This window comes from Heptranchias perlo, chromosome 7 (genome assembly GCF_035084215.1).
Source record: "Heptranchias perlo isolate sHepPer1 chromosome 7, sHepPer1.hap1, whole genome shotgun sequence".
NCBI classification, from domain to species: Eukaryota; Metazoa; Chordata; class Chondrichthyes; order Hexanchiformes; family Hexanchidae; genus Heptranchias; species Heptranchias perlo.
In genome coordinates, this window is record NC_090331.1 from 68,569,277 (window position 1) to 68,594,629 (window position 25,353).

General features: G+C 43.2%; 1 protein-coding gene across 2 annotated transcripts in view; it reads left to right on the plus strand.

The window, feature by feature from the left end:
• The window catches only part of plcl1 (phospholipase C like 1), a 371,203-nt gene that overhangs the window by 245,221 nt on the left and 100,629 nt on the right, over window positions 1–25,353 (plus strand). The window lies entirely within an intron of this gene.

The following is a 25,353-nucleotide window of genomic DNA, read 5'->3' on the forward strand; positions in this document are numbered from 1 at the left end:
GCTGCTAGAAGAGGGAGGAGGAGGAGACGAACACTCAGCAGGAGGCCGTATCCACGGAGGGTCTTCAGGGACCAATTCTGTTACCTCAACTTCAGCGACGACCAGTTCATCAGACGGCTGCGGTTCACTAAAGAAGTCATGACTGAAATTTGTCAACTGCTGCAGCCACAACTGCAGCCTCAAAGTAGGACAAGGACCGCATTGCCTGTGGCTGTTAAGGTGACCGTGGTGCTTAATTTTTATGGCTCTGGCTCCTTTCAAGCTGTTGCTGGAGATATAAGCAACATCTCGCAGTTTGCAGTACATTGCAGTATAAGGGAGGTCACTGAGACTCTGTACGCACTGAGAAACGGATTCATTTCATTCCCACTTGCCAGAGACAAGCTGGAGGAGCGAGCACAAAGGTTTGCTCGCATTGCAGGCTTCCCCATGTGTGCTCCACATCTGAACTCGGCCATTTCATCAACAGAAAGGGATTCCACTCCCTCAATGTGCAGCTGATGTGCAAAAACATGCAGCATATCATGCAGGTCAATGTCCACTATCCTGACAGCAGTCATGATTCCTTCATTCTGCGGCATTCCTCTGTTCCACCTGCATTTTAACCACCACAGCAAGTCAAAGGCTGGCTACTGGGCGATAAGGGTTATCCCCTCATGAAATGGATCATGACTCTGGTCAAGAGCCTACGCACATGTGCACAGCAGGTGTACAATGAGAGCCATGTTGCCACATGGAACATCATAGAGCAAACCAAAGGCATCCACAAGCAACCCTTCCGCTGCCTGGACTGCACTGGAGGAGCCTTCCAGTACTCAGCCAAGCGGGTATCAAGATTTGACGTATACTGCATGCTGCACAACCTCGCCATTATGAGGGAGCAGCCCTTGCCACTCCCTATCAGGCGAGAACCTGAGCAACAGGCAGAGGAAGAGGCGAGGAGGGAGTGGAGAAGGAGGCTGAAGAGGAGGAAAAGGAAGTGCAGCAGGAAGTGGAGGAAGAGGAAGGGAGGCTACAACATAGACATGCCTTGTCTGCCAGGGCTCTGCGTGATCAGATTATTAATGAGCGATACCAGTAACCTCAACGACACCTCCCCATTCACCAACAGTCCCAAACTCCTTACCTTTCCTCTCTCACGTGACCATCAAATCGTCCTCCTTATGATTACACATTGCTTCCTCCCTCAGCTCATTGCAGAAATAAAAACCACCACCAAATGCAAATTCAAATACACATTTATAAATGAATACATAAAATTATGCAAACAAAATGAGATTATTCACCCTTGTGCATTCCCTTAGTGCCTGTCATTCATGTGCCTTTAGCTTTCCTTACAAGGTGCATCCCCAGTGGCTAGAGCATGAGTGGTGGAAGGCTGCTGACCTTCAGTTGAGGAGACTGCAGATGGCCTTGGAGGATGACCTCGAGCCCGGCTTCAGACTGCATCATCTTGGCCTGGGCTGCAGCAGTCTGGCCTGGCTGGCTGACAGCCAACAGCGAGGGCACTAGCCGAGTGACAGGGGTGGAAGCAGGAATGCTGTCATCCTGAGCAAGGACAGCAGGTTCCTCTTCCATGGCGCAACTGCCACTCTCCTGGGGCGGCGCCTCAGCAATCCTGGTGATCTGCTGGAGAACAGATTGCTGGACTGCTGTGACGCCCTGGAAGCCCCTTTCAGCAGTGGTACCCAGAGCCACGATAGCAGCAGTCTGAGCTTCCAAGGCAGCAGTCAGACCTTTGATGGAAGATGTTTGTGCTGCAATGGAAGCTGTGACACCGGTCATCAGACGCTGAATCATGGTGGGTTCCACAGGGGCGATGATGGAGATGACCACCCGTTCCACATGGGAAAGGATGGGCTCCAAGCTCTGCGTCAAGTTGGAGCTGGACTCCTCCATGCTCCTTAACATTGTGCGCAGGCTTTCCAGTGCACCAAGCATTTGGTTGTGTCCGCCCATCAGCCTTCTTCCGTAGCCTAACCCATCAAAGTCATCATCTAAATCCTCTGCAGCTGAACCGGTGTGCGACCTCATCTATTGGCGAGCTGGCACTTGCGGTATCCTTCTCCCACCACACCCCCCACCCCACCCCGGCTCCTGCGCACTCGTGCCCGGTGTCTCACTATGTGCAGATCCCTCCTCTATTCTAACCTCTTAAGTACGCGCAGTGTCAGTATCTGAGCTGTAAGATCGAGTGACGGTGTCTCTTCATCATCGCTGCCTTCTTCCTCTGCCTCCACTGACTGGGAAGGTTCCAGTTCTTGGGTATCTGAAATGACAAAGGGACAAGGGTTGAGTTGTGGTGAGGGGAGAGGAGAAAGTAAGACACGTGTGCTTACACCATCTGCAGCACGTGAGTCAGAAGAGATTGTGGGAAGAGAGAAGGAGGATTCGGTATGCAGAGACCCTCATCAGCGATACCTCCAGCACCGCCAGAGGCCACGGCCTCAGCAATGGTCCTTCTAATGATGGCCAGCACTGTCTCCTCCATGGGAGTTCTTTCTTGCTGCCCTCTGTTATGCGCCACTTTCACCTGCAAGAAAGAGAGAAATGTGTCACTGAGGGTCCTGCAAGATGTTTGGGTGATGTGGCTGTCAAGGTTGAATAGCTGCCAGTGTGTGTGCATTGTGAGTTGTGGTTGTGGGGCTTGCAACAGTGGTAATGTGTGAGGGTGAGATAAGCATCTGAATTGAATGGTTGAGTACGAATTGAAAGAGATTGTTGGTAGGTGGGTGATGGGGGTTGTAGTGTATTGAGCAGTGGATGACACTAGTGGCGCAGTTGGTATTATGTGCTACTTGAAACTTGAACTCACTCACCTTGACAACTTGTGTTAAATCACTGAACTTCTTCCTGGCATTTACCTCCTCCACTACTTCTTCCCACTGCCTCTTGAGCATATGTCTGGAGGATCTCCTGTTCCCCTGCGGATGCAGGATGCCCCTCCTTCCCTCCACCTTTTGCACCAAGGCTTCCATTATCAGAAAACCTTGATACACGCTCTCTTGCGTGTTCAGTCATTCCTCAAAGTATTAGATTTAGTTTTGAAACGACTCCATCCACTTCTTGCAACCACCATGCACCTCCCCTTTAAGAGGTGCAGGCTGCCTTTAAGAGTCGCGAGCCACTCGCGATATCAGGACCACCTGCTGGTGCGTGCAGCCAATCAACAGCGCAGATAGCATTGGTTGCACGCAGCAATCATTTAAAACTGCAGGCAGCACGAATGTTACGTGCTGCCTGCATCGCAACAAACGGAAGCAGGTTCATTGCGGACCATGATCCCAGTGCCTGTATTCGGGGGTTATCCAATTTAACCCCAGAGGTATTCTCCTTACTGGGGCAATGAACATGGAAGGGTGTGTTTACTGATACTAAAACATTTATAAACTATTTTGAACCACAATCATATAGTTTTCAGATACAATGATATGGCGTTTATAATGGGACATAAGTTTGATATCAGCAGTATGGATTTATTGCGTAAATGTCCATGAGTTGCCTTCTCTGGGGAATAAATGGGGAACAGGTATGGCAGGGAAGGTATTTAATGGGAGAATGGTCACTGCATTTACTGGAGAATTGGATAACATGTAGATTGTTTTGGACCTGGCATGGTTGCTTGTAGTAGAGGAGTAGATGTGGCAGTGGTTGCTTTTATTGTACATGTGGCAGTGGATGGTTTTACTGGGGAAAGAATATGGTGAATGACTTTACTAGGGAAATGGCTTAGCTATGGATAAAATTTGAGGAAAATGAACTGGACAAGTGCATATCTATACTGGGGACCAGATATGGCTATTGGTGTGATTTGGGGGAATGAATTGAAGTGGGACATGACTGGGAAAATGAACAGATCCATGGATGCATTTTACTGGTGAATTGAACAGGTGGTGTGTGTTTTACTGAGGAAATAGAAAGACATGAGAGAGTACATCCTGGGGATTTATTTGTAGTAGCTCAGTAAATCATTGCAAAGTTTAAAGTACCGGAGGATCAACATTGCACTGACAATAGGATTACACATGCTGATTCTCAGGCGCCAATGTTCCCTAAATTATCCTTCAAATTGTTATTTTTCCACTTGCAACTGCAGTCCTCAGTTGACATTTATCAGGCATGCATGTGATCCAATATTGAACAATAGTGAACTCAGAGGCCCCAAAGTTCCACACCATTTCCAACACTTCTTTCGCACTGCAATGACAGTTTTCTTTTTTGAGACTTACAAATGAGGGTGGATGGCGTTTAGACCAGCTTTCCACCCTGTCAAAAAGAGCTCGCAGGAGTTCTGTAGGTCCCGGGGTGACTGGAGGCAGTGGGGCTGCTGTTGCACGAGTACAAGCTGTTCCAATTACAGAGAGTGAGTTAAACCTGATTGTGAAACAAAGCCTGCAATTTGTGACCGGGATTGTAAAGAGATTGTGCGAACAGTGGCTTGAACTGCCCGAAATAGTCGGCGCGATTAATATGGTTTAAGTGGCGCCTTTGTAGTTGACACAAATGGCAAATGGTTAATACCATTTGCCTGATATAGGCAGCAGTTCAGGATAAGCGGGAACGGTGTAAGTGCTGGGATTGTACACAGATCTCAAATGTAGCTCTGATCATATTTTAATAAATAATACTAAACACTAATAATGTGTTTCAGTGGCCTTTTGGCTGCATCATTTAACATTTGTACTGAGTGATGTTGGCAGCCTGCTATCTCCTACTAAAAGACATGTGTTTTTGATAGAATACCAGTTATAAATGAACTGTACACATAAACAGCTTTATGAATGTTGTTTATGTTACTTTAATGTGTTTAGTCAAATAATTCATAGGCTACTTTGTAATAAAGACATTTTTTTCCTAAAATGCTCTTCTGGTTCAAAAATGCTGCCAAAATGTAATCGACATTGATGATATTTGGGAAAGAGGACATTGCTGCATGTGAAATTGGCTTGAATTGGAAAAATAACCAAAATCTTACAAAGAAGCACATATTAATGTAGTGTGAGCAATAGTGAAATAATTAAGTTTATTATCCATATGTCACACACCATGTCTTGGCTGAGAGGGCAGACTGGCAATCGACTCATACCCTTCCATCAGTTGTTATTCTCATTTTGACCACTGGGAGGTAGATGAGAGCAACATGCACTACCTACCTGTTTGATGATGCCCTTCTTGACGACTCCCTTCTGACAGGTTAACCTCAGAAGCTTGCCTGTTGAAAATTACATAGAAATATAAGCTGCTCTACTATTCAGCCAGTAGTTTACTTAATATACACCAGCTGCAGTGATTATAAGTGAAATTCATTACAATATCATGATTAAGAAGGTGTCATATGTACCAACTTGGTCACTTATTCTGAGGAAAACCTCTTTCTCAAATATGAGAAGCACATACAGGATGTAAAGTTATAACCTCGTTCTGGAAAGATTCTGAAGCCATTTGGCTTTGTTTCAAACACAGGCCCAATTTAAATAGCTGAGCAGCACATTGGATAGGCAAGGTGAGGCTGAGCGGCAGAAACTTGCCAAATACCCGTTTTTTTCCCCCAACACAAAAAGTCAAAATTAAATAAATCGGAATATTTTCTATTTTCTTAATGGTGAAAAGTTAGGAGCTGTGGAGGAGCAAAAGGATTTAGGTGTTCATGTACACAAATCATTAAAAGCTAGTGCACAAGTACAAAAAGTAATCAAAAGGGCTAATGGGATGTTAGCCTTTATCTCAAGGGGGTTGAGATAAGCGAGGGCGTGATGCCTCAGTTATACAGAGCCTCGGTCAGACCCCACCTGGAGTACTGCGTTGAGATAAGCGAGGGTGTGATGCCTCAGTTCTACAGAGCCTCGGTCAGACCCCACCTGGAGTACTGCGTTGAGATAAGCGAGGGCGTGATGCCTCAGTTCTACAGAGCCTCGGTCAGACCCCACCTGGAGTACTGCATTGAGTTTTGGGCATTGACCCTTAGGAAAGATATATTGGCCTTGGAAGGGGTACAGCACAGGTTCACCAGAATGATACCAAGGCTTAAAGGATTAACTTATGAGGACAGATTACATAAACCTGGTTTATATTCCCTTGAGTTTAGAAGGGTGATGGATGATCTAATTGAGCTGTTTAAAATGACAAAGGGATTTGATAGGGTAGATACAGAGAAACCATTTGCGTTGATAAGGAACCAAGAATAAGGGGAGCGTAATCTTAAAACCAGAGCTAGACCATTTAGGATTGAAATCGGGAAGCACTTTTTCAAACAAAGGGTAATGAAAATCTGGAGCTTTCCCAAAATGTTGTGGATTCTGGGTCAATTGAAATTTTCAAGACTGAGATTGATAGATTTATGTTGGGTAAGGGTATCAAAGGATATGGATCAAAGGTGGGTAAATGGAGTTGGGGTACAGATCAGCCATGATCCAACTGAATGGCGGAGGAATTAAACGGCCTACTCCTGTTTCTATGTAAACTATGATAGCGGGTAGCTGGGAGCTGCTCCCATCTACCTCCCAGTTCATCAGAATACAGTGCACTGTGGCCTCAGAGGTAGAGTGCATTAAACTGTTTTAGAAACTTGTGAGGGATACTTTTTTTGCAGCAGCTTGATTCACTTGGTGCTTTGAGATCTGTAACAAAATTAGGAATTCCCAAATAGTTTGGATAAACCAAATCTGATTGTACGTTGTTTCCAGTAATTTGTGTGCTTTTCTTTTTTTATTCTGGTTTATATTCTTGCTTTTTTTCAAGTGTATTAAATAAATCATTTACAGGCTGCAGACTGGCGGGATTCATGTTCACAGCCTTGAATCTCGCTCAGTAAGTTCCCCATCCAAGTTTCAATATAGGAGCAGTAGGATGCAGACTCATACATAGAATCTACAGCGCAGAAACAGGCCATTCGATCCAACTGGCCTATGCTGGTATTTAGGTTTACTGACCTTGATTCCCCATTCCCCGATTTACCATGCCATTGGGAAAGAGAGAAAGAAAAGTGGAGTTTGACACTTTCCTGAGGGAGCAAAAACTGAATGTTAAGTTAATGCAGGACATGTAATCAAGCCCTTATAGTTACCAATCCTCCAATGTGAATGCCACCATGCATCAGCAATTGACTTTCCTGCTGTCAGCACGTAGAAGGACCCGAAACCAAATTCAAAACCACTTGTAAAATTGAAACAGACACATCAGGAAAGTATGGTAATTTTATCCCTGGATGATGGTTCTGACCATTAATCTAGTAGTTTAGGACAACATTTGAATCTCTTGATTAGATTAAGTGCTTTGTAATCACTGCCAGGTATCCACTGTTCTCTGGATAATAGTAGTCTTAATGATAAATACACTATACCACATTAACTGTTCCTGTGCCATGGAGATGCTCTGTGTTTAAAATGAAGTCAGATGGCTTTAGAATCTTCCTGGAATGACTGAGGTTATAACTTTACTTCTTCTGTGTATTTATCATCCGTTTAAAAAAGAGATTTTCCTAATGACATGTCCAAGATAAGAACATAAGAAATAGGAGCAGGAGTGGGCCATACGGCCCTGCGAGCCTGCTCCGCCATTCAATCAGATCATGGCTGATCTTTGACCTCCACTCCACTTTCCCGCCCGATCCCCGTATCCCTTGATTCCATTAGAGTCCAAAAATCTATTGATCTCGGCCTTGAATATACTCAATGACTGAGCATCCACAGCCCTCTGGGGTAGAAAATTCACAATCCTCTGAGTGAAGAAATTCCTCCTCATCTCAGTCCTAAATGGCCGACCCCTTATCCTGTGACCATGCCCCCTAGTTCTAGACTCTCCAGCCAGGAGAAACAGCCTCTCAGCATCAGTTGGTTTTTGTGATGCCTTATTAGAAAGCATGGGTTTTTGATCACTTAATAAATGTATCAGATTATTTATCCAGTTTATTTCCGACTTCTCATAAAATATAAGCCATCAGCAGCAACAACAGGAAATCCCTGAAAGTATTGGCAGCCAAAAAAATTGTTGCAGTAGCATCAGTAGTAGTTTTTGTCTATTGATCACGAGAAGATTTTAGATTTCAGTGAGTAAACTGAAGCGCATATCAGGAAGGTAGACCAAGATGGACTGATTACAGCAAAACTCCTCACATTTATTAGCAGCACTCAGGTTGGGATTTAGTTTTCTATTAATGGTACCCCCTATATTCTGGAGTCCTTTCTGGATTTGTGTACTTGCTCTTATTGATTGAGGAAATGCAGATCTGTTTGTTTCTTTATATATAAATTAATATTTTCTTTTGGCAGCCGGCCAAAGGCGGGAAAAGCAGTGGCAGGAGGGTGCAGCCAGGGACTCTTTGGGATGGTCCCCGGCAATTAGGAGGCTTGGTGAGGGAGGCCATTGGGGCTTGGTGGGGGGCGGGATCGATGATTGCAGCACAGGGGGAGAAGCCGCAATCGGCAGAGGGGAGGCTGAAGGCTTCCTCGAGGGGCCAGGGGAGCACTCCTGCTCCTCCTGGCCCACAATGGATGCTGGAAAATGCACTTACTTTCTTGAGCTGGCAGCTCCCGCCCCCCTTTCACTGCCGGGTTTCCTGACCCCTGAGAAACCCATGCAGCAATTGCAAAATTTAAATCGGGCTCCCAATTGCACTGTGCAATGTGGTGGGACACTCAGACGCCTCGAAACCTGCTGCTGTATAAACGGCAACGGGCACGTATGTGGTGGGTTGTGATGCGCTCCCCGTTTTTTCATTTTTAACCACCCCACCCCCCTAACCATCTCCTGTTTGTTGGTGGGGGTGGGGTAGATGGGTAATATCAAGGCCCTGTTTTGCTCTAACCAATAGTGTTCCTGCTGTTGCCTTTGCTGAGATCAAAGCATTGAATCAGGAAGTTTCTCAACAGCTCAACAGCATACCAACAGTGCTATTACTCTTTAAGTCAGGATGGGAACTGACCCTTACTTTTTTTTAAAAGATAACAAGAATAAAGCACAGTTAGAATTGCAGATAATATCTAAGACCCTGAAATTGCTGAGGTTCTGATCATGGTGGTTATACTGAGATTGTGCCCAACAGTGCCCTCCAGCACTGACCCTGTCAGAGGTTGCCTACTCCCTGTAGCACGAGTATTGACTCACTGCACACTTGATTGCACAGTAAAATCCCTTTGTGTCTTTGCCCCTCTGTATCACTGTAACCTCCTCTATCCCTACAATCCCTCCCTCCCAAAGTCTCCTTTCCTCTGACCTCTTGTGCATCCTCCCCTCCCTTTGCCCCACCATTGGCGACCGTGCTTTCAGCTGCCTAGTCCTCATGCTCTGAAATTCCTTCCCTAAACTTCTACACCACTCCAACTGCTGCCATCACCTCCTAACATCTCCTTTGGCTCATCATCCTTTCTTAAAAATTTTGCCTCAGAAGCACCATGAGATGTTTTTCTACATTAAAGGCGCTGTATAAATGCAAGTTGTTTACTATAAAAGTATATTTCTGCATTTGACACAATTATTACTTCTACAGAATGGCCCCACTCCTTGTGTAGCTGTACCTCTGGTAGTATCTACACACTCCCTTAACTCCTTTAGGTGGGTGGACAGAACTATCCAAAGATCCATAGAGGAATTGGGGCAAAATGCCTGGGACTAGGTCACCAGAGATGCACCTCAGTCGGGTTGAGTCTGATGGAAGCAGAACATCGTCACACATCAAATAGGAACAATTTTTGCATGATATATTTTTTAATTGCCAAGATAGAGTAATTAAAGGTTGGCTTCAGATTAGCTTTACCATTAAAAGAGTTATTTTCTCTTTGGGTCAGGGAAGCAGCCATATGTACAAAACTACCCTGAATATATTCACAGTATTTATGAAAGAAAGTTTTCTACAAGAGACAGACAGCTTGTTTGATATGCAGATCAACCAAGAGGCAGAAGCTTGATGTTTGGATGACGGTCAAAAGTGCCCTTTGAAGGACAGTGGGTATTATACTTGTAGACTTGTTACAGGCATTAATTAGGGCTAGTTTTTCTGTCCGCTGAATTATAAATGAGTGGAAAATCATGCCCTACGAATGGTTTCTGTTGCAGTCAGCTGTCAAAAATAAGCAAGCCATCAGATGGCAGGAGATTGCTGTTCACAACTAATCTACTTAAATTTTAGGACTGTTTGCTATCTTAATTAGCTGACCATTGAGAACAATGCATTTGAGGAGTGAAAAGTCAACTTCGGCGGTAGTACAAAACCGGAGATAGCGAATCGGCAACCCGTTTTACACCCCGCCCGATTTCTCTTTTCCATTGACTTCAATGGGCTGCCAATTCACCATTGCCTGTTTTGCGCTACCACCAAAGTTGAATTTCACATTTCACCCCCTTGTTCTTCAAATGAGCTTGCTTTAACTTCAGAGTAAAAACAGTCTTGTAAAGAGGCAGCAGTGCTGAGTTTCCTAATTAATAATGCTTACTCCACCTGAGGTGGCCAAGAGGGACTCTGGAGTCATCATCCATGTAGTGTTTGATCAGAGACTCAGTCAAAAGCTACTGAAAAGAACTGCCAAGATTTCAGACTTTTGATTGGCTGATTTTCTTGCTGCCCCTCCCACCCCAGTGCTGGACAGGCACAACATGTCCTAAGTGCACATGGCCCAGTTACACATCCAGTGCCAGGGACTTGTGCAAGCAAAAGGAGAAGGAACGAGAGGTGCAATTGCAGGCCTCGGGAGGTCTGGTGCAAGTCCACTGCCAGCATCTTGAGACGTCCCAGGAGCAGGAAATTGAGATGAGAGGCCAAGAAAACCCCTTCCTATCTCAGGTAGGTTGGGCTTGTACCTGTTTACCAGACTTTACTTTGCCCCTCATCCTCTTTGGAAGCTCTTGGAGTCTTGGACAACTTAAAGTGAGCAGAGACCTGACAAATTGGGTCCACTCCTTCTTCCTGAGCTTTGCATTTGGGAAATGGGTATTTCCTGGAAAATCAGCTCTTTATTGTTTTGAAACAGCTGTGAGTATTGAACATGCACCCGCAAGCATAAGATCCACACTACACTGGTTGGAACTGGTCATATATGATACAGCTCACATTGCTGCACAAGGAGAAACATTGGGACCATATAGTGCAAATTTATTATGCATATGTATCAAATAGAGGTATGATCATTTTTAGGTTTTATTCGCATAACCCTGCGAAAATGGTTAATATTGTAATTTGCCAGTGGCAGTTCACTGCTGTGTTCCTGTCTTGGTTTAATTTGTAGCAGTACAGCTCCAGATGAGCTGGACATTCTTTCAGCATGTCTAAGATTGAGTCACAGCATGTTTTCATTCTTGGAAAATGGGCTTTATATTTAGACCATCCTTGTTTATTATTGCAGGAGAATTTAGACCATTAGTGCGATTGAGTTTTGTCTGTTAATGTGACATTTTTAAAGCCACCAAATCAGGTTATTTTATGCAAGTCATCCACCTTTAGGTAGTTAGAAGCTGTTGGAATTTGTAAGGCATATTTCTATGATTTTATAAAACGCTCTAATACCATTCAAAATGTTCTTTGTAGCTTGAGCCTTTTTCCTAGTTTGCAGCGAAAGACTTTCAGTTTGAACACTTGCGGTGATGTGAGCCAGTGCTCTGTTAGAGGTGCTACAAGTAACGACAAAACTGAAAACATCCAAGGAGAAGTCACCAAGGTGAAAAACAGCTTTGAAAAGATAAATGCTGGAATCATCTACCATGCATTAATACTACTACAGGTTTACTGCCCCGGGCACTGCCACTGGCAACAATCCAACACTTGTAGTCATTTTCCACATACTATTTAACCTAGGTACAATATTGTTATCTGTTGTAAACAATTTTACAACACCAAGTTATAGTCCAGCAATTTTATTTTAAATTCACAAGCTTTCGGAGGCTTCCTCCTTCCTCAGGTGAACGATGTGAAAATGAAAACCTCGAAATGAAATCGCATTTATAATTCACCAAGCATTGTTCTGTGAATTATAAATGCGATTTCATTTCGAGGTTTTCATTTTCACATCGTTCACCTGAGGAAGGAGGAAGCCTCCGAAAGCTTGTGAATTTAAAATAAAATTGCTGGACTATAACTTGGTGTTGTAAAATTGTTTACAATTGTCAACCCCAGTCCATCACCGGCATCTCCACATCATTGTTATCTGTTGACTAAATTGCCAGAAAGTTTATTGGAGGCAGACCTGAGTAAAACAAAACAAACTGGTATTTTCTGGATTGTTTGTCTTTTGTGTCCTGAACTTGTCTGCTAAGAGTCATATTACGAGTAGGGTCTAATCTCTCGCACTCTGTTGCACTAATGCGCTGCCACAAATCTCATTGGGACGGATTTTGCTTTGAAAATAACGGTGAGGCTAAAAGCGCTCACCGTTATTTATGCGCAAATTGGACAGCAACTGCCGGCGAGTGCACATGCACAGTTAAACGCTGCCCCTCCATAAGCTGTGCGAAAATGGCATCTCGCCACCTGGCTCCCCATTCAAATTTATTGAACGCCGTGAAGTTCCTGTACTGACGTTTCAGATACCGATTAAACTCACCACAAAAAGTTAGGGCTTATCCATTCCCATCTAAGTACCCTTTTAACAGCGTGGTAAGTCTTAATTATGCCAAACAATCTCTCTAGCACTGAAAATTAACTTTTACAAGTGTGGAGTCTCATTACTTAAGCTTTTAATTATTGGTGGAGATTTTTTTAAAAATTAAATATTTTTTTTACTTTTCCTTTCGGTCTCTTTTATCTGTGTCTCTTAATCCAATCTGTGTTTCACTCTCTTTATTTCGCTTTCTGTACCCGATTTGACATTGAATTCACTATTCTAACTTACATTTCCTGGTTCAGACTCTGCGCTGCTCGTTAATGATTCTTCAATCTGATTGGATAAGGAGATACACAGTTGCTTGCCCTGTTCACACAGGTCCCAGATGCCCTGCAGAGGGTGCCACGCCGTTTGGATTTCTAATTAAAGCAACTTGCTATTCAAAACCCCATAGAAAGTCTATCAGCAAGTGCAAGTCCGGCCCATTATGTTTGCTAAATATGAATCTGCTGTGAATCCTGCAACTATGGAGAGTCACCAATACAATGATGCAGCTTTCATGATATTTTAAATTATGAACTGAAAAGGATACAGAGATGCAGAGTACAATTTCGATTCATTACAATTTAACTAAATCCATTGGCAAAAGGCAAGCCATTTTTGAAACATGTAAAATTATGCGCGCACAAATAAAGTGCTGGTCAGAGAATTGGCACTATAGTGTTGTAGCCCAACCACATTGCCTTTGAACACAGCTTCCTGCTGGGAGCATGGGATTGGTGAATTTACTCTGGAACTAATAGGGGTCTTTAAAATTATGAAGGAGTTTGATAGGGTAGGTGTAGAAAAGATGTTTCCACTTGTGGGGGAGTCCAAAATTAGGGGTCATAAATATAAGATAGTCACTAATAAATCCAATAAGGAATTCAGGAAAAAGTTCTTTACCCAGAGAGTGGTTAAAATGTGGAACTTGCTACCACATGGAGTAGTTGAGGTAAATAGCACAGATGCATTTAAGGGGAAGCTGAATAAACAAAGAATAGAAAGATATGCTGATAGGGTTAGATGAAGTAGAGTGGGAGGAGGCTCGTGTGGAGCATATTTGCCAGTTCTTTTGTGGTGAAAGTGGATCTACTGTCACTGGAAGATATCATGCACTTCAATGTTTATTTCAGCTTCTAAAAATGTATATTTAAAAGAATTTTATTAGATTTAGAATTATATTCCTTTTCATGGACCATTTCTACAGATCTACATTGAAGGTTCTAAGAGTTAAGATGACATTGTCCCTTTTAACTATTGCCATAAATTTCCTGACTCGTTCTGTGTTCTACAAACTTCAGAAAGTGCTTCAAGATCAGAAAGCTACAGTGTCTTTTATTGCAATTCTGTTCATTTCTCAAAAAAAAGTTGAATTTTGAAGTAAACAGCCTTTAGCTCAGTTGATTATCACCAATGTTGTGTTGACAATTAGAACTGCCTGATTACTTCCTGTTATGCCGACAGATAGAAAATGTTAACAGACTAGTTGCTAATATAGGGAGCAATTATCTGCCTACCACCCCAGTCATGTTGAAAAGCTAGGCAGTAGGCAGACAGAATTTTTTTTAAAATCTGCCCTCTGAGGCCCGCTCTGCAGCCTGCCAGACTGTTTTCGAGAGGGTCTTGAAATGGGCAGGAGCCTTATTACAAATCGGGATCCCTCGCCAGTTGTAGGAACCGGACACAAATTTTGCGTTCCAATGGATGGGCATACTCTGCCCCTGGACATAGTGCAGTCTAACTGTTGGTCCTTAAAGGGGCCACTGGAGGCCGCTCTGGAAACATTGCAGATAAGTTTTGTATATGATTTTTATGGGGCCAGGAGGAGCCATCTGTAAAAATTAAGTACTTAGGTAAAGCAGTGTATATAAAATATAAGTGCCAGTTATTTACAATGTTCATAGAGTAATATACAATTGTGAAATCAATCTCCAAAGCACCAATAAAAGTCCCAGAATACTTTTTAATAAAAACAGAATTGGGCTTATTCAGTTACTATTAATCAGTGGTCCAAACGTTATCCTCTACATGACATAAACATATTTTTGTTATAAAACCGTAATCCTCTGACTCCCATGTAATGTAAACTGACTATGTAACTTTGTCATGCTATAATTGCAAGCACTGCAGCACCACCACTGGTGAGAGAGTGTAATTACAACCTGATGAGTTTACATCGGCCGTTTCCATTAAAAATGTGGACATAGGAATTTAGAATGGAAATATAAAAATGAGGACAGAATGTATGATTTTGAAGTGGAGACTGAATTATATCTACATGCCTTTCTTTAACCCCACTCCACTGAAGACTTCACTTGGTCTTGACTCCTCATATGCAATGCCATCAGAGATAGACTAGCGTTAATAAAAATAAATTACCCCTATTTTTCGGTTTATTCTGTCTAGTTGCAGCTTTGCTATTATATTTTGTTCAGGAGGCCAAGGCATGATAGGCCACCAACTTCTCCATTAATGTACATGCTGCTATTGTTTCATCACCCAAGAGTGAGCCAGGATACCCAAAGCAGAATAGGTGCCGCAGCCGATGTTCCATCTCGTATCTAATTATATCTCTTCTAATGTGGCAATTCTATCATTAATGACGCACACGCATAAACCATATCAAACTTTTTTTTAAAAACTTTGTGAATGGAATTACTAAAGTCTGTCTACCTGCAAGGTATACCAGCTCAGAGCTGATCCTGTGGGAGAAGGTATATGTGTACCTTTTCTCAACCTACTCTTGGCTTCACTAGAAATGTATAAGGACAAATGCAGTAGTTCTCACTACTTACTATGAGTATCATGATCCTGGATGCTACAGATTGGTAGGATATAGCCTTATTCATTGGATTCCAAGTGACTGGTTCCTTATTTCATCTGGGTTATGGGGGAAGGGCCAAACATAGGCTACATGCTTTACCAGGAAACCCTCTTTCATTTATAAAACAAAATAGCAAAATTAAGAGTTATTTTAAGATGTAAGGAGTGACTAAGTGGTGAGGGTCAGGAATTTTACACATGCCAGTTGCAAATAGCTAAAGTAAACATAAGAGCAGTTAATAAGAAGATAGATTTCTATCAGCAGGAGGGATCAAAAGATTTTATTAGCTTTAAGTGCAAAATAGCTCATTAATAGTTAGGTTCTTCAAGACCAAGGGTTAAGTAAGTTCATCATGCTGTGGAGTTGTTTTCACAATGGCTAATTCTGTCCACACCTAATGCTTTCCAGCAAGGTCACTGGATAGCAATAATGAGCAAGAACGCTAGCTAATTTTTTTTGCTTCCCTGGTGGCACTGGGCAATTACAGTGCTACATTCTTGCCCTTGTTGACATCAGCTGACTCAGCATTGAGCAGGTTTGAACCTTGTATCTTTCTGATCTGGATGGCTCTGTTCTGTACCACGCAATGCAGCTACACACAATGCTATTAGAAGATTTCCCAGCGAGGTTTTTTAACCCTCCAGTGTTTGATTTTTTTCAAAAGAACATTGATTCATTAGAGAGGGTTCAGAGAAGATAAACAGCAATGGTTCTAGGACTCACAGCTCTAAGTTATCAGGAGAGGCTCACAGAACTAAACTTCTTTTCATCGAAGAAAAGATTGAGAGGTGACATGAAGCAGACTTTTAAAATATTGAAAAGCATGGATTATGTAGTTGAAAGCAGGTTATGTAACTTAAACAGAAATTGCAGAACTAAGGGACCCAAGTACAAACTTGGCAAGCCACAAATGAGATGAGAGATCAGAAAAAAATTCTTTCCCATGGAAAGTATAAAACCAGCTAATCCCAGGGTCGATTTCCTGCTCGGCACTTGCAACAAGGACTGACACTCGCAGGGAACAATGGTTGGGAAAATATGAACCCACTGTTCTTGATTTTCTACCCTTCAATAAATGGAAAATCAGGGGCTGCCGACCAGCAATCCCTGCAAATGCCTGATTGGGGAATCAAATCAGAACCTGGATCCACCCCTTTCTGGCCTTGTTGGAATTTACTGCATTTTAAGTGACGTGCCCATGATATGCTTTTCATAAATGAGCGTGTGTATTATAATCCAGTGTAAATGAGGGAAATAGGCCATTATACTCAGCAACTTTGGAGGCCCAGTACAACAGAGACCCTGGCATTCAGCTAGGGCCATGACTGGGGGAATATCTGCATTGCAAGACAGGTTTCTGAATTGCAGTTATCGCAGGGTGAGCAATTGCATTGCCGAAACCAGCAAAAGAAGGTACCAGGGAAGTTTTAAAATTTTTCAGGCAGTCCACCGCAGCTCCTCAGGCAACGTGTGAAAGCAGAATTCTTCCTCCCTCCAGAGTCAGGTGTTGGAAATGGTTCCACCCAAGATCTGTCGCCATCCCCCCTCCCCCCCCCCCCTCCCCTTCCTCAGCTCTCCCCAGGAATTTTTGGTTCTCATTTTTTTTAAACTAAGAGCTGAAGTTTTATTTATGCTCAGATTTCATATACCATCTGCTGTAAATCACAGCTCAGTGCTAATTCAAACACCAGAGGAACTAAATAGTAATTTATTGTGTGTTTTGGTTAGATTGGATCCTGGAATCAGATGTGATTGATGGCACAGTTTGGCTGGGCTAATTTCTTTCTTCTCATCTCTAAATTCTCATGTTTTTTACAGCTAACTGAATAAACAGTGCAAATTGTAAACCTTTGATCTTTTTAATTTCTCCAACTGGCTCTGATGACTTAACCAGGATAAATTCCTAGCTTTGCGCTCCTGGTGGAGAGTTTCACCCGCTGAGAGCATAAATTTAGATGTACAAATTTCTTATATACGCTCCCAGCTGGCAAGGCTTCCTGGTAGAAGTGCAAAGTCGGAAAAAACACCCCTAACATTTTTAGATATAGGAAAATGAATGGAAAATTTTAATTACAAGTGTAATATTCTAAATTCAAAGTGCATTGCCTCTGTTTTTAAAAACAAATGGGGTCATAGAATGTTGATTCTGGAATATTGTCACACTGTACTTAGAGCTAGAATAAGGTTTTGTACAGTTTCTGGACAGTATATATTTCTACGTGGGGGAATTGTATGAATGTTCCTTTCCCCATTGTTAGTGGTTGGATTTAATGTGCTTCAGGCTGCAAGGTTTCCTGGAAAAATAAAATGACCCATTAACATGAGAATGATCAACAGTTTGGATGCACATGTGTAATTTCCTTCTGCAAAATTAACAAAGTATTCTGAGAACTTTGTTCCAGGTGCTGACAGCTGTATTGCTTGATAGCATCAAGATGTACTTTAGCAGACAGTTTACACTGTTTTTGATTCAGCAAGTGAACACTTAAAAGAAAATTCCTTGGTGTGATACTATGTTCATCGAAAGTTACTACATCGTTGTAATCAAAATAGCTCCACAGAGGTTGTAAATTAAAATGGATCTTGTGTGTTTTTGTTTAACTGCTAAATCAAGCTGGTAAATCAAGAATACAATGTGGTAAAATGATACAAGAAGGTTCTTCCTGTTTTGATTAACCTTCCATGACATCTACATCTGTTGCCACATATTTATGCTGCTGCTAGCTAAACCAATGGATTGTCCCCTTGCTGAGGAGGGGTTTCTTAACATCACGACTGAGAATGAAATTGGGAATTAGCCCGATACAACATTTTAATATTTGGTTTTTAACAGTTGGTTCTTGCCATTTGACAATACAGTTAAGGTACATTTTAGAAAGGTCCATGTGGGGGAAACCCAGTTTCCTTTCTCCTCAGACCCGAGGCCTTTTGGAAGTCCTGCAGGAACTATTCAGAATTCTGTTCATGAGACTAATCTTTTTTAATCGAAATTTTAATCCATTTTGATCTCAACCTACAGCTTTTAAGGTCAACATGAACAGACAGATTTATAGGACCTCAGTTTAATGTCTTATCCGAAGAACCTCTGAAAATGCAGCACTGTCTTGGGACTGGATGTCACCGACATCAGCCGGCCGATCAGGGTGGATGCCTTTGATGCACCCGTCCAGCCATTTAAATGACCCTATCCTTGGGAATTGGGACAGGAACCTATGTCCTAAGCTGCAGGTGGAGCAGACTACCCATCAATATTGGGGCTACAACGCCCATTGTTGTGGACTCTCTCCAGTTTACGTAATTTTTTAAGCAGCCACAGATCAAGCTTCCAAGCAGATAAAATTGTGAATTTTTAATTGCCTAAAAGTAATCAAACAAATCCAATAGACCAGCTTACAATCAAAATTAACCATCCCTGACCACATCCACAGGAAAACTTTCCAGAGGTACAGGAATAATAATTTTCCATAATATAATTGGTATGGCTATACTTACAATTTTCAGTTCCATTCTTTACCAGATATTGATCTCTCCCCTTCTTGTAGGGGTTAATCAGCATAGTATTTGTTACTTTTGCTGGGGAGTCAGTACAATGTGTCAGCTACTCAGTATGCAAAAATCTTTTCTTCCAACCTTTAATATTAGTTGAGGCCAGTTAATTTGTTATTAATTTCCTCTGGTAATAGGATCAGAATTCAAATTCCGTAACCTGCATATTTGTACATTATCTGTGCATCTCAGCACTTTAAAGTCCATAATTGTGTCCCTTCTCAAATGATTTGAGAAAGTTCCATATAAGGGGTCATTGTGTGAGGCTTCACTCCCAGTTTGGAGCCTCGCTAAAAAGGAGTGTGGGTTGGAGATAGGATAAGGCCGATAGCGTATGTACGTTCCCATCGAGTGAGGCTCCAAACCAAGAGTCTGACTTCACAAAATTGCCCCTGTAGAGTGGTGTTTACTTTTCAGAGTAAGATATATTAAAATTAATTACATCTTTAAACCCAAACTAGTAAGTCTCACTCAAGGTAAATGAGATTTGGCATGTCTGCATCAGTGTTCTTTTGAAGATAAGGTGCTCAAAATTCCACCCAATATTACAAATGCAGCCTTACTGATGAATATTCCAGGATAAAAATACCTGGTTTAAATTTGTAATCTTGAGAACACTTGACTTTAGGAAACGCAAATTGAGAAATCATTGGTAATAGACAGTTTTTTCTCCTGAACATTTTCTGTAATTTGTCAATATTGGCCTATACATTTACAGAAAGCCTTTATATGTATGACAGGTTGGCAAAATGGTTGTAGAAAAAACTATTTAGTATAGTCCATCTTGTTAAGGGACTTGACCTGTGTAAGGGAATCTACTTCAGAAAAAAATCATCGCATTTTTTCTTTGCATTTGTGCACACTCACTGGAATCATTACCACCAGCTTTAGTATAAACTTAACATGTTCTTACCTGCAAATTCAAAACATAAGAAATAGGAGTAGGAATAGGCCATATGGCCCCTCGAGCCTGCTCCGCCATTCAATAAGATCAGGGTTGAGCTTCTACCTCAACTCAACTTTCCCGCCCTATCCCCATATCCTTTGATTCCCTTAGTGTCCAAATATCCATCCATCTCAGTCTTGAATATTCTCAATGATCCACAGCCCTCTGGGACAGAGAATTCCAAAGATTCACAACCCTCTGAGTGAAGAAATTTTTCCTCGTTTCGGTCCAAAATGGCAGACCCCTTATCTTGAGACTATGACCTCTAGTTGTAGACTCTCCAACCAGGGAAAGCAGCCTCTCAGCATCTACAGTATCTCAGCATGGCAGCACAGCTCGCACCCGTGATATGCTCCTCTTGTACTATGTGGGAAGTCATGGACACTACCAGTGTCCCTGGCGACCATGTGTGCAGGAAGTGTGTCCAGCTGCAGCTACTGGCTAACCGTATTTCGGAGCTGGAGCTGCGGGTGGATTCACTGTGGAGCATCCGTGATGCTGAGACTATCGTGGATAGCACGTTCAGTGAGGTGGTCACACCGCAGGTAAAGATTACGCAGGCAGAAAGGAAATGGGTGACCGCCAGGCAGAGTAAAAGGACTAGGCAGGTAGAGCAGGAGTCCCCTGGGGCCATCTCCCACTCAAACAGATATACCACTTTGGATACTGTTGGGGGAGATGGCTTATCAGGGGAAAGCAGCAAGAGCCAAGTTTGTGGCACCACGGGTGGCTCTGCTGCACAGGAGGGGAGGAATAAGAGTGGCAGGGCTATATTGATAGGGGATTCAATTGTAAGGGGAACAGATAGGCGTTTCTGTGGCTGCAAACGTGACTCCAGGATGGTATGTTGCCTCCCTGGTGCTAGGGTCAAGGATGTCACGGAGCGGCTGCAGGGCATTCTGGAGGGGGAGGGTGAACAGCCAGTAGTCATGGTCCATATCGATACCAACGACATAGGTAAAAAAAAAGGATGAGGTCCTGCAAGGTGAATTTTAGGAGTTAGGAGATAAATTAAAAAGCAGGACTTTAAAGGTAGTGATCTCAGGATTACTACCGGTGCCACGTGCTAGTGAGTATAAAAACAGGAGAATAGACTGGATGAATGCGTGGCTGCAGGGATAGTGTAGGAGGGAGGGATTTAGATTCCTGGGACATTGGGACCGGTTCTGGGGAAGGTGGGACCGGTACAAGCGGGACAGGTTACACCCGAGCAGGATCGGGACCAATGTCCTCGCGGGGGTGTTTGCTAGTGCTGTTGGGGAAGGTTTAAACTAGAGTGGCAGGGGGATGGGAACCTGAGCGGGGAGTCAGAAGGGAGTAAAGTTGAGAGCAGCAAGAGAGGGGAAGACCCAGGGGAAATTTACAATACAAATAGAACAAACAGTTGTTCAAGAACAAGTGAAAGGGAAAAGCGTAGAGCAGCAGACAGAAAGTGTACTTTAGGCACGACAGATAAAGTGAAAACTAGAAGGCGTAAAGCGATTAACCCAGCATCAAAGCTGAACATCAGGCTAGGGTGTGTGGCCCAACTAAGAGTTCTATATACAAATGCATGGAGTATAAGGAATAAATTAAATGAACTACAGGTTCAAATTCAAATTGGAGGGTATGACATGATAGCTATTACTGAGACATGGCTGCAGGATGGTCAGGATTGGGAACTAAATATACCGGGTTTTCAGGTCTGCAGGAGAGATAGGGAAAATGGAAGAGGGGGAGGAGTAGCCTTCGTGATTAGAGATGAAATCACTTCAATGATAAAGGAGGATATAACAAGGGGTAAGCAGCCAATAGAGACCTCATGGGTTGAAATGAGAAATAGGAAAGGATCTAAGACAATAGTGGGAGTTGTGTACAGGACCCCTGGCAGCAGCTCTGAAGTGCTAGATTGTATAAATGCAGAGATTAGACAAGTGTGTAACAAAGGCATAGTGGTCTTAATGGGGGACTTTAACCTTCACATAGATTGGTAGTGAATTTCTTGAGTGTGTCCGGGATAGTTTTCTACAGCAAGCTATACCAGATTTAGTAATGAGCAATGAACCAGATTTAATTAACAGCTTAACTGTGCGTGAATATCTATCCAATAGCGATCATAACATGATCGAGTTCAAGGTAGTGTTTGAAAGGGAAAAAAGTGAATCAGCTGCTAAGATTCTAGACTTGGGTAAGGCCGACTTCAATGGGATGAGACAGAGACTGTCCATAGTAAACTGGGCAAATCTGTTAATGGGTAAAACGACTGATGATCAGTGGGAAATGTTTAAATGTTTAAAGAAATATTTAACATGATACAGAATCGATTTATACCCCTGAGGGGCAAGAACAGCCATAGACAACTAAAGAGGTAAGGGACAGTATAAGACACAAGGAAAGGGCATACAAAACGGCAAAAAATGGCACAGATCCTAGCAAATGGGAAAGATACAAAGATCAACAAAGGGTCACAAAACAGATAGTAAGAGCTACAAAAAGAGAGTATGAAAAGAAACTTGCAAGGGATATCAAAACCAATACGAAGAACTTTTATAGTTATATTAGGAAAAAGAGAGTGGTCAGGAGCAGTTTTGGCCCCTTAAAAACTGAAAGTGGGGATATTGTCATTGACAGTGGGGAAATGGCGGACATGTTGAATAATTACTTTGCGTCAGTATTTACAGTAGAAAAAGAGGATAGCATGCCGGAAATCCCAAGAAAACTAATATTGAATCGGGAACAGGGACTCAATAAAATTAACATAAGTAAAACAACAGTAATGAAGAAAATAATAGCACTAAAGAGTGACAAATCCCCAGGACCAGATGGTTTCCATCCCAGGGTTTTAAAGGAAGTAGGTGAGCACATTGCAGATGCCCTAACTATAATCTTTCAAAGTTCTCTAGATTCAGGAACTGTCCCTCTGGATTGGAAAATTGCACATGTCACTCCGCTTTTTAAGAAAGGAGAGAGAGGGAAACCAGGGAATTATAGACCAGTTAGCCTAACATCTGTTGTGGGGAAATTGCTGGAGTCTATAATTAAAGATAGGGTGATTGAACACCAAGAATTTTCAGTTAATCAGAGAGAGCCAGCATGGATTTGTGAAAGGTGGGTCATGCCTGACAAATCTGATTGAATTTTTTGAAGAGGTGACTAAAGTAGTGGAAAGGGGAATGTCATTGGATGTTATTTATATGGACTTCCAGAAGGCATTTGATAAAGTCCCACACAAGAGACTGTTGGCTAAAATAGAAGCCCGTGGAATCGAGGGAAAAGTACGGACTTTGTTAGGAAGTTGGCTGAGCGAAATGCAACAGAGAGTAGGGATAATGGGCAGGTACTCACATTGGCAGGATGTGACCAGTGGAGTCCCGCAGGGATCTGTCTTGGGGCCTCAATTATTCACAATATTTATTAACGACTTAGATGAAGGCATAGAAAGTCTCATATCTAAGTTTTCCGATGACACAAAGATTGGTGGCATTGTAAGCAGTGTAGATGAAAACATAAAATTACAAAGGGATACTGTTAGATTAGGTGAATGGGCAAAACTGTGGCAAATGGAATTCAATGTCGACAAATGTGAGGTCATCCACTTTGGATCAAAAAGGATAGAACAGGGTACTTTCTAAATGGTAAAAAGTTAAAAACAGTGGATGTCCAAAGGGACTTAGGGGTTCAGGTACATAGATCATTGAAGTGTCATGAACAGTGCAGAAAATAATCAAGAAGGCTAATGGAATGCTGGCCTTTTTATCGAGAGGACTAGAGTACAAGGGGGCAGAAGTTATGCTGCAGCTATACAAAACCCTGGTTAGACCGCACCTGGAGTACTGTGAGCAGTTCTGGGCACCGCACCTTCGGAAGGAAATATTGGCCTTGGAGGAAGTGCAGCGTAGGTTTACTGGAATTTTTTTAATTTTTTTTTATTCGTTCACGGGATGTGGGCGTCGCTGGCAAGGCCGGCATTTATTGCCCATCCCTAATTGCCCTCGAGAAGGTGGTGGTGAGCCGCCTTCTTGAACCGCTGCAGTCCGTGTGGTGACGGTTCTCCCACAGTGCTGTTAGGAAGGGAGTTCCAGGATTTTGACCCAGCGACAATGAAGGAACGGCGATATATTTCCAAGTCGGGATGGTGTGTGACTTGGAGGGGAACGTGCAGGTGGTGTTGTTCCCATGCGCCTGCTGCCCTTGTCCTTCTAGGTGGTAGAGGTCGCGGGTTTGGGAGGTGCTGTCGAAGAAGCCTTGGCGAGTTGCTGCAGTGCATCCTGTGGATGGTGCACACTGCAGCCACAGTGCACCGGTGGTGAAGGGAGTGAATGTTTAGGGTGGTGGATGGGGTGCCAATCAAGCGGGCTGCTTTATCTTGGATGGTGTCGAGCTTCTTGAGTGTTGTTGGAGCTGCACTCATCCAGGCAAGTGGAGAGTATTCCATCACACTCCTGACTTGTGCCTTGTAGATGGTGGAAAGGCTTTGGGGAGTCAGGAGGTGAGTCACTCGCCGCAGAATACCCAGCCTCTGACCTGCTCTCGTAGCCACAGTATTTATGTGGCTGGTCCAGTTAAGTTTCTGGTCAATGGTGACCCCCAGGATGTTGATGGTGGGGGATTCGGCGATGGTAATGCCGTTGAATGTCAAGGGGAGGTGGTTAGACTCTCTCTTGTTGGAGATGGTCATTGCCTGGCACTTATCTGGCGCGAATGTTACTTGCCACTTATGAGCCCAAGCCTGGATGTTGTCCAGGTCTTGCTGCAAGCAGGCTCGGATTGCTTCATTATCTGAGGGGTTGCGAATGGAACTGAACACTGTGCAGTCATCAGCGAACATCCCCATTTCTGACCTTATGATGGAGGGAAGGTCATTGATGAAGTAGCTGAAGATGGTTGGGCCTAGGACACTGCCCTGAGGAACTCCTGCAGCAATGCCCTGGGGCTGAGATGATTGGCCTCCAACAACCACTACCATCTTCCTTTGTGCTAGGTATGACTCCAGCCACTGGAGAGTTTTCCCCCTGATTCCCATTGACTTCAATTTTACTCGGGCTCCTTGGTGCCACACTCGGTCAAATGCTGCCTTGATGTCAAGGGCAGTCACTCTCACCTCACCTCTGGAATTCAGCTCTTTTGTCCATGTTTGGACCAAGGCTGTAATGAGGTCTGTAGCCGAGTGGTCCTGGCGGAACCCAAACTGAGCATCGGTGAGCAGGTTATTGGTGAGTAAGTGCCGCTTGATAGCACTGTCGACGACACCTTCCATCACTTTGCTGATGATTGAGAGTAGACTGATGGGGCGGTAATTGGCCGGATTGGATTTGTCCTGCTTTTTGTGGACAGGACATACCTGGGCAATTTTCCACATTGTCGGGTGGATGCCAGTGTTGTAGCTGTTCTGGAACAGTTTGGCTAGGGGCGCAGCTAGTTCTGGAGCACAAGTCTTCAGCACTACAGCTGGGATGTTGTCGGGGCCCATAGCCTTTGCTGTATCCAGT